This window comes from Salvelinus alpinus, chromosome 5 (genome assembly GCF_045679555.1).
Source record: "Salvelinus alpinus chromosome 5, SLU_Salpinus.1, whole genome shotgun sequence".
In the NCBI taxonomy this organism is placed as follows: Eukaryota; Metazoa; Chordata; class Actinopteri; order Salmoniformes; family Salmonidae; genus Salvelinus; species Salvelinus alpinus.
In genome coordinates, this window is record NC_092090.1 from 51,003,625 (window position 1) to 51,014,435 (window position 10,811).

A 10,811-nucleotide genomic window follows, 5' to 3' on the forward strand; every position below is an offset into this window, starting at 1 on the left:
GACAGATTTAAGATATCCCTGACTTGAAATCTGGAAGACCAATATAGAATCATTAAACCCATCCCATCCCTTCCCTTTTCCCTTTATTAAGAACCACAATCTGTTTAGCATTAGTTAAACAATGCAAGGATATTTATTAGATATGACCCCACTTTATATAACATTTTCACAATTTCACAATTTCACCAATGGTACCAAGAATATGCATATTCTTGCTTCAGGGCCTGAGCTACAGGCAGTTAGATTTGGGTACGTCATTTAGGCGAAAATTTTAAAAAGGGGACGATCCTTTTTAACTGATTCCATATGTGTTATTTCATAGTTCTGATGTCTTTGCCATTATTATACAATGTAAAAATAAAGAAAAATCCTGGAATCAGTAGGTGTGTCTAATTTGATTAATATAATGGTGTTTCTATTCCAAGAAAAACGAAAAACCCTCTGGGATCCGGTTAGTTTTGAACGGAAAATATGGTACTGTATAACGTGACGGTCAGCAGTACAGTACTGGGCTATTTAGCTAAAGACCCCTGTGTTGTACTAGCAGAGCAGGGTTCAATTTCACGACGGGGAGGAAGTCTTATAAATGAGAAGTTGTTCTGAACTGACTTGCCTAGGTAAATGAAGATTACACTAAGAGCATAACATTTCTTCACCCTAATTTTCTAATTCTAGTCTAACCAATACCCAAATGGAGATCAAGTGAAAATAAAAATCTAATTGATTTATCAAGACCAGTCCGCGTGCTTGTCTAAGAGCAGCACGAAATGGTTCTAAAATAGTTGTATGCTTTTGCTTCAAATCCTATTGCTTCTAACTTCAATATGCTCTTTAAATAAATAAGACCTACACCACTTTTAACAGCACATTACTCAACACTAGTGAGACTCATGTCGCCTATGGTAGGCCTACAGTATATCGAAAAACATGACGTGACTCTCCGCCAATAATTACATATAGAGGATTGGAGGATTCTAAATTATAACCAAAAGCCACCTCATGGGTCTCCCGGTGGCGACCGGCACGGGTATCGAACCAGCATCTGTAGCAATGCATTTTGCACTGCGGGAGCCCCCATCCACAAAGTAAAAAAATACAGAGAGTTGTTGGTAAAGGTATATTGTCCTGCTAATAGCTTATAATGGGCTCTTATAATACTGTACATGGTGTCCAGATCAGGATAACCAAACACTTATTTATTAAAGACTATCAGAAAAAATGGTGGAACTTGTTTTTTAAAATCCAAAGCCATGAATGAATGAGTCACTCAGCTTTATGTAGGTGCCGGCTATATGACTGTGTCATCAACTTGATAATAAATAACAATATTTTGGAGGATATTTCTTTAAAAAAATACTAAAGACAGCGATTGTAATCTGAATAAAGGACAAAATAATATTTGTAAAGGACAAAACATTTTTTTCTGTTTATAGAGGGAGAGACACACTGGGCAAATTGTGCGCCGCCCATAAAGGCCAAAATATAGCCCTGCTAATAGCCATAATGGCACTGTACAACGTAACCGTATGTGTGAAAGAGTATTTTCCAGTAAGCAACAATTTTTTTACCTTCATTAGACAACTTTGTTCCAATATTTCTGTAATACACTGATATTTATTCCCATAGTAATTCGTTATGGATCCATATCTAAATAAACATCAGAATTTTGAAAGAGTATTTTTATCATTATTGACTGGCCTGATGAACTCGGGATGGCCGGGCAGTGATAGTGGTTCCTCTCCATCGCTTGTTGTGTTGATTTCATCATGTCCATTTGGTGATGTTTTTTCGCTGTTAAATCATATTGCAAATGTACTGTGCATTTGCAATGTGCATATTGCAAATGGACAAAAGTCAGCCAGCAAGTCACCGTCCATCAGTCAATTAGATATCATTCTGACACCAAACTGATACAAACTGACACAACTCCCACATTTCCAACTTGTTTAGAAGTCAACTATCACATATTTTAGAGCAGGCCCAAAATTCACAGCGCCTTCTGTTTAAACCATAATAAAAACATATAACACGTAGTTACTATCTAGCTGCGGGTCCAGTTCTGACATTATGTGTAGGCCTAGCTGAGGTGACCCCGAATCCCAAGTTTCGGCTCAATAGGTCATTTGGAGCCCGAGTAGCGACCTTAATTGGTGTTGAAAATCTACATTTTCCGGGCGTTGCTACAGGGTCCTTGAATGAGCTATCGGACAGAAACGCTTGGGTCCGTCTCGATGGTCCGAGGCATTTTCAATGCACCTAGTCTTGCGACTCGGGGACTTTTCTAAATGTCGTCATTTTCATAATGGTCAAAATGAATTGAAGTTATTGCAAATGTACGAGGCTGTTTCTCGGTCTGAGAACCTTCTAGAGCCACATAACTCACCGTGCATACGTATGGCAAAAAACTTTTAGGGTGATTTTAACCACTTCCGGTTGCTTCAGGAAGCTTAGAATCGACACAGGTAGACCTCATAGTGGCCTGATGGATTGTAATCGAAGACAGGTTCATAAGGCATTCATAACCCACATAGGCTTCAGGTTGAATTTAGGATTGCAGGCAATGTATTCCTATGGGGAGAGAAGTCATTTAAAACTATTTGATGTAAACAGCTTTTTTAACTGTTAAGGGTTAATGCCACACGGTGAAGGTTAGGCTTGCACAGATCGGGAGGACCTCAGAAACGTTCCTACGGTCGAAATATGCTTCTAACCCTAACGGTTCTCCCGCTGTCACCCAAAAGCACCTGAAATTTAGGGACAGACCGAGCGAGCTACGGTCAAGCAGGGCATCTCGTTGAACTCGGCACGGCGTAGAGATTATGGTAATGCCATTGCATGCTCTGTGTGTTTTTAAGCCCCGCACTGTGTCACTTTATGTGTGTGTGTGTGCGTGTGAGAGGTTTGTCTTTGACATCTGTTGGGAGAAATGACTGATTTACAGTTCATGAGGGTTACCTAGTCATACGTATGACGTTTTGGAAAGATGTGACTTTTTTTAACACTTCGAAAGATACACTGTGACCCCAATTATGGCACTTCCGGTTGGCACAAGAAGCTTAAAGTAAACACATATCCTCATTGGGGTAGGCTTTTACAGAATCCTGAGTTTAAAGTCTTTATATTAAGAACTGACTGATTTACACAGGGTTGAATGCACTATTTCTCACAAACTGCAGGTTGGGTATGGCAAAACACTTTTAGGGTGATTTTCACCGCTTCCGGTTGCTCCAAGGAGCTTAGAATCGACACAGGTAGACCTCATAGTGGCCTGATGGATTGTCATCAAAGACAGGTTCATAAGGAATTCATAACCCACATAGACTTCAGGTTGAATTTAGGGGAGCAGGCAATGTATTCCTATGGGGAGAGATGTCATTGTAATCTGTGAGATGAAAAAAAAACAGTTTTTACTCTTAAATGTTAATTCCATACGGTCAAGGTGAGGCTTGCACAGATCGGGAGGACCTTAGGAACATTCCTGTGGTTGAATTGTCCTTCTCACCCCAACGGTTCCGACGCTGTCCCCCAAATCACCTGAAATTTAGGGCAAGGCTTCATTTTGGGCCTACTTTTTTCACGGTCGCTGCACTCAGAGCGAGCAATGGTCAAGCGGGGCGTCTTGTTGAACTCGGCACGGCCTAGAGACTATGGTGATGTGATTTTTAGTGTTGATTTCAGTCTTTCATTTTGGTGATGGTTTCTCACTGTTTAAACATATTGCATATGTACAATAGTCACCTAGCAAGTCAGCGTCCATCAGTCAATTAGATATCATTCTGACACCAAACTGATACAATCTGACACCAAACCCACTTTTTCCAACTCGTTTAGAAGCCAACTATCACATATTTCAGAGCAGGCCCATAATTCACAGCGCCTTCAGTTTAACCTGTTATGGCTGCAGCCCGACGCCGGTACACCTATGACAACATCCAGCTCAAGTGCAGGGCGCGAAATTCAAAATCTATTTTTTTTTTATATTTAACTTTCACACATTAACAAGTCCAATACAGCATTTGAAAGATAAACATCTTGTCAATCCAGCCAACATGTCCAATTTTTTTAATGTTTTACAGAGAAAACACCACATATATTTATGTTAGCTCACCACCAAATAAAAAAGGAGGACAGACATTTTTCACAGCACAAGTAGGATGCAAGTAGCATGCACAAGCCAACCTAACTAACCTAGAACCAACCTAAATAACCTAGAAAAAACTACCTCAGATGACAGTCCTATAACATGTTACACAATAAATCTATGTTTTGTTCAAAAAATGTGCATATTTTAGCTATAAATCAGTTTTACATTACTGCTACCATCATAGCTACAGTCAGAAATCGCACGGGAGTAGCCAGAGAAAATACAGACACCAACGTCAACTACTAATTACACATCATAAAACATTTCAGAACAATATATGGTGGATAGCTAAAGAAAGACAAAGATCTTGTGAATAGAGCCAATATTTCCGATTTTTGAAGTGTTTTACAGCAAACACAATATATCGTTATATTAGCTTACTACAATAGCTAGCACACAGCAGCATTGATTCTAGTCAAACGGTAGCATAGCACAGTTCGACAGATATATGAAAAAGCATCCCAAATTGGGTCCTTATCTTTGTTGATCTTCCATCAGAATGTTCTCCAAGGGGTCCTTTGTTCAGAAACGTCTTTATTTCGATCCAGAACGAACGATTTCCCTCTTGAATTAGCAAGCACACTGGCCGTGCGTTGCTAACCTCTCGTTCTTGAACCAATTCTTGCGTCGCATCACGTCTAAAGTCCAGAATAAATTTCAATAATATAATGAAACTATATTGAAAAAACATACTTTAGGATGATATTGTGACATGTATCAAATAAAATCGAAGCCAGAGATCATATTCACCTTTTATCGAGGGTTTTCCAGGAGCCGAGTCCAGGTCCTACTTCGCGCCCAGAAAAAAAAATTAAGTGCGCAAGTCTCACTCCAAGAGGTTGTGTTCAATCCCAGGACGAGATAATCAAGTCATTTCTGCTCTCACTTCCGCATGACACCCAGAGGAAGGCGTATGACGTGTTTCTACAGTCCTAAGTGACATGCCCTTTTATAGACAAGGTCTTGAAGAGCGACATCGATTTTGGAAATCTCACTTCCGGATAGGAAATGGGCTGTAAAAATAGTTCTGTTCCACTTAGAGAAATAATTAAAACGGTTTTAGAAACTAGAGACTGTTTTATATCCAATAGTAATAATAATATGCATATTGTAAGAGCAAAAATTGATGAAGAGGCCGTTTGAAAATTGGCACATATTTTCCAGTTTTCAATACGCCCCCTGCAGCCATAACAAGTTAACACCAGCCATATATTTTTCAACTGTGCTGTGTTTTTCTCAAAAGTTCTGAACCTTTCTATTTCTAAAGATTGTAAAAAAAAAAAAGTTTTTGGATAAAGGTATTATTATGTTATTGATCAATTGACTTTGACTTTTCAGATCACCCATTAGTGCTATCTTTAGAGTTAGCTTCAGGTAAATGTTGCAATCTATAGCCATTCCTGGGCCTCCAATTTTTAAATGGACTGGATCTTTATTTTTACCACTTGTATCCTGTTTCAGTAATAATAAAATCAGACCTTCTTGTTTAGTGTCCGATAATCTACCATTTACATAGGATTGGTTAAAACATGCTATCAATGGTGGATTGGTTAAAACATGCTATTAATGTTCCTCTGAGTATATCAAAAAAAGTTTGGTATACCTCAACTGGTATGCCATCCAGCCCTGGAGTTTTCCCGGACTTAAAGGCTTTAACTGCATCAAGATGTTCCACCTCTGTAATTTCGCCTTCACACGAGTCTTTCTGTACAGTTAATTTTACATTATTAATATGAAAAAAATCCATACAATTAGCTTCGGTTAGAAGAGATGGAGGAGACTCAAATGAACACATATGCTTAAAGTACTTAGCTTCCTCTTTCAACATATCATTTATGGGTGGCAGTAATAAAGCCTCTCTTGAAAAAGCCAAACCGTGACCCAGAAACTTTTTAAAACTATCGGCCTATATCGAATCTCCCATCTCCCAAAATGTTAGAAAAAGCTGTTGCACAGCAACTCACTGCCTTCCTGAAGACAAACAATGTATACGAAACGCTTCAGTCTGTCCTCGTGCTCCTAGACCTTAGTGCTGCTTTTTATACCATCGATTAACACATTCTTTTGGAGAGATTGGAAACCCAAATTGGTCTACATGGACAAGTTCTGGCCTGGTTTATCTGTCAGAAAGATATCAGTTTGTCTCTGTGGATGGTTTGTCCTCTGACAAATCATCTGTAAATTCCGGTGTTCCTCAAGGTTCCATTTTAGGACCACTATTGTTTTCACTATATATTTTACCTCTTGGTCATGTCATTCGGGAAACATAATGTTAACTTTCACTGCTATGCGGATGGCACACAGCTGTATATTTTGATGAAACATGGTGAAGCCCAAAAATTGTCCTCCCTGGAAGCCTGTGTTTCAGACATAAGGAAGTGGATGGCGGCAAGTGTTTTACTTTTAAACTAGGACAAAATAGAGATGCTTGTTCTAGGTCCCAAGAAACAAAGAGATCTTCTGTTGGTTCTGACAATTAATCTTGATGGTTGTACAGTTGTCTCAAATGAAACTGTGAAGGACCTCGGCGTTACTCTGGACCCTGATCTTTCTTTTGACGAACATATCAAGACTGTTTCAAGGACAGCTTTGTTCCATTTACGTGCTTCTACACCTGCATTGTTTGCTGTTTGGGGTTTTAGGCTGGGTGCCTGTACAGCACTTCGAGATATTAGCTGATGTACGAAGGGCTATATAAAATAAACTTGATTTGAAACTTGATTTGTAACATTGCAAAAATCTGAAACTTTCTGTCCAATAATTATGCTGAAAAATTAATCCATGCTTTAGTCACTTCTAGGTTAGACTACTGCAATGCTCTACTTTCCGGCTACCCGGATAAAGCACTAAATAAACTTCAGTTAGTGCTAAACACGGCTGCTAGAATCTTGACTAAAACCCCCCAAAAATATAATATTACTCCAGTGCTAGCCTCTCTACACTGGCTTCCTGTTAAGTCAAGGGCTGATTTCAAGGTTTTACTGCTATCCTACAAAGCATTACATGGGCTTGCTCCTACCTATCTTTCCGATTTGTTCCTGCCGTATATACCTACATGTACGGTACGGTCACAAGACGCAGGCCTCCTTACTGTCCCTAGAATTTCTAAGCAAACAGCTGGAGGCAGGGCTTTCTCCTATAGAGCTCCATTTTTATGGAATGGTCTGCCTACTCATGTGAGAGACGTAGACTCGGTCTCAACCTTTAAGTCTTTATTGAAGATTCATCTCTTCAGTAGGTCCTATGATTGAGTGTAGTCTGGCCCAGGAGTGTGAAGGTGAACGGAAAGGCACTGGAGCAACGAACCGCCCTTGCTGTCTCTGTCTGGGCGGTTCCCCTCTCTCCACTGGGATTCTCTGCCTCTAACCCTATTACAGGGGCTGAGTCACTGGCTTACTGGTGCTCTTCCATGCCGTCCCTAAGAGGGGTGCGTCACTTGAGTGGGTTGAGTCACTGATGTGATCTTCCTGTCCGGGTTGGTGTCCCCTCTTGGGTTGTGCCGTGGCGGAGATCTTTGTGGGCTATACTCGGCCTTGTCTCAGGATGGTAAGTTGGTGGTTGAAGATATCCCTCTAGTGGTGTGGGGCTGTGCTTTGGCAACGTGGGTGGGGTTATATCCTGCCTGTTTGGCCCTGTCCGGTGGTATCATCGGGTGGGGCCACAGTGTCTACCAACCCCTCCTGTCTCAGCCTCCAGTATTTATGCTGCAGTAGTTTATATGGGGGGCTAGGGTCAGTCTGTTATATCTGGAGTATTTCTCCTGTCTTATCCGGTGTCCTGTGTGAATTTAAGTATGCTCTCTCTAATTCTCTCTTTCTCTCTTTCTCTCTCTTTCTCCCCTTTTTCTCCCCTTTTTCTCTCTTTCTTTCTCTCTTTCTTTCTTTCTTTCTTTCTTTCTTTCTTTCTTTCTTTCTTTCTTTCTTTCTTTCTTTCGGAGGAACTGAACCCTAGGACCATGCCTCAGGACTACCTGGCCTGATGACTTCTTGTTGTCCCCAGTCCACCTGGCCGTGCTGTTCTGTTCTGCCTGCGGCTATGGAACCCTGACCTGTTCACCGGACATGCTACCTGTCCCAGACCTGCTGTTTTCAACTATCTAGAGACAGCAGGAGCGGTAGAGATACTCTCAATGATCGGCTATGAAAAGCCAACTGACATTTACTCCTGAGGTGCTGACCTGTTGCACCCTCGACAACTACTGTGATTATTATTATTTGACCCTGCTGGTCATTTATGAACATTTGAACATCTTGGCCATGTTCTGTTATAATCTCCACCCGGCACAGCCAGAAGAGGACTGGCCACCCCTCATAGCCTGGTTCCTCTCTAGGTTTCTTTCTAGGTTTTGGCCTTTCCAGGGAGTTTTTCCTAGCCACCGTGCTTCTACACCCGCATTGCTTGCTGTTTGGGGTTTTAGGCTGGGTTTCTGTACAGCACTTTGAGATATCAGCTGATGTAAGAAGGGCTATATAAATACATTTGATTTGACATACTCGGTATTCATATCACAAAAGATATAAATACGCTCTCCACAATGAATTTCAATAGAAAACTTGTAAAAATAGACAAGATCCTGCACCCATGGTGAGGTAAATACCTGTTTAAATGCACATTTGTGGCCTGCTGGAGGTCATTTTGCAGGGCTCTGGCAGTGCTCCTCCTTGCACAAAGGCGGAGGTAGCGGTCCTGCTGCTGGGTTGTTGCCCTCCTACGGCCTCCTCCACGTCTCCTGATGTACTGGCCTGTCTCCTGGTAGCGCCTCCATGCTCTGGACACTACGCTGACAGACACAGCAAACCTTCTTGCCACAGCTCGCATTGATGTGCCATCCTGGATGAGCTGCACTACCTGAGCCACTTGTGTGGGTTGTAGACTCCGTCTCATGCTACCACTAGAGTGAAAGCACCGCCAGCATTCAAAAGTGACCAAAACATCAGCCAGGAAGCATAGGAACTGAGAAGTGGTCTGTGGTCACCACCTGCAGAATCACTCCTTTATTGGGGGTGTCTTGCTAATTACCTATAATTTCCACCTTTTGTCTATTCCATTTGCACAACAGCATGTGCAATTTATTGTCAATCAGTGTTGCTTCCTAAGTGGACAGTTTGATTTGTGATTGACTTGGAGTTACATTGTGTTGTTTAAGTGTTCCCTTTATTTTTTTGAGCAGTGTATATATATATTTTTTGCATTGTTGTTTGCTGTTTTCTTCTGTCTTTTCCTTTTTTCTCTTTTGTTCATTCTCTTGGTTGTTGGTGCATTGGGGGGTTCTTGGGGGTGGGGAATGGAATAAAAAATATTATTTATTTTTTTCCTGGGGGGACTGTGGGAGGGGTCTCGAATGGTCAAGGGACAGCTATTGGGGAACTGTGGGGGGACCTTGGAGGGTTCGGGTTCACGTTTTTTGGCCTGGTGGTAGATCGGTCAACATGCCCTTGAGCAGGCCATTGACCCTGGATGCTTCTGTTTGTCGCTCTGAATGGGAATCTGTTGGATGGCTGGTATGATGTAGTTGTTGTGCTGCTTCACTGCAAGTGTATTGTATGTTTCGAATATTCAATTGCATTTTTTTTTTAAATACCAACTTCATAATATGGCCAGAACAGTTTAAATAAGCAAAGAGAAATGACACTTGTCGTGACTTTACTTTAATTAATATGATGACTGTTATTTATTTAATCAATTAACTATGTTTAATTGTTACCAGATTAAATTAATCATGTAACTATTAAGTCATTAGGATTTGGGTCACCACGGAAGAAGTTGTTTAGAGAGTTACCATCTCCTGAATTAACTCCTCTTGACAATTCAAAGCTCTCTGAGAAGTAGCCGTTATTTACTATTTTACACCTGGGGTTGCTATTGTCACGTTCGCTGTCTTCAAACTCCCTATCATAAATGAGCCAAGGCGCAGCGTGCATGTAATTGCACATCTTTAATCTAAGTGAAACCTTTCTCAAAAAACAGGTAAACAGAATCAGAACGTGACGCAACCATGGCGCACACAAACACTCACAGAAAATAAATAATTAACCACAAACACAGGTGGGAAAAAAGGCTGCCTAAGTATGATTCTCAATCAGAGACAGTGATAGACAGCTGCCTCTGATTGGGAACCATACCCGGCCAACAAAGAAATAGAAAACTAGAATGTCCACCCAAATCACACCCTGACCTAACCAAAGAGAGAAATAAAAAGGCTCTCTAAGGTCAGGGCGTGACAGCTATACATTATTTTTACCCAATTTATGAGAGAATTATCAAAATAAAAAAAATCCAGCCATTTATAAATAAAATCCAGTCTTACTTTATCAAATGCCTTTTCAAAATCCGCTATAAATACCATTCCTGGCTTCTTGTATGTTTCATGATGTTCTATTCTTTCTAGTAGTTGTCGTATATTATCTCCAATGTATCGTTCATGTAAAAAACCTTTTTGCATCACAACATTGAAATGTTGTTTTAAAAATAGAGAAATCAGACATTCCTGCTGAGTACCTGACAGACTACCATTTCTATAGGAGTAGTTAAAACAATCTAACAATGGAGCTTTTAGTATATCAAAAAATAATTGATATACCTTTACCGGTATGCCATCAAGTCCTGGGGTTTTTCCAGACTGAAAGGATTTAATAGCCTCAAAAAGTTATTCCTCTGTAATTTGGCC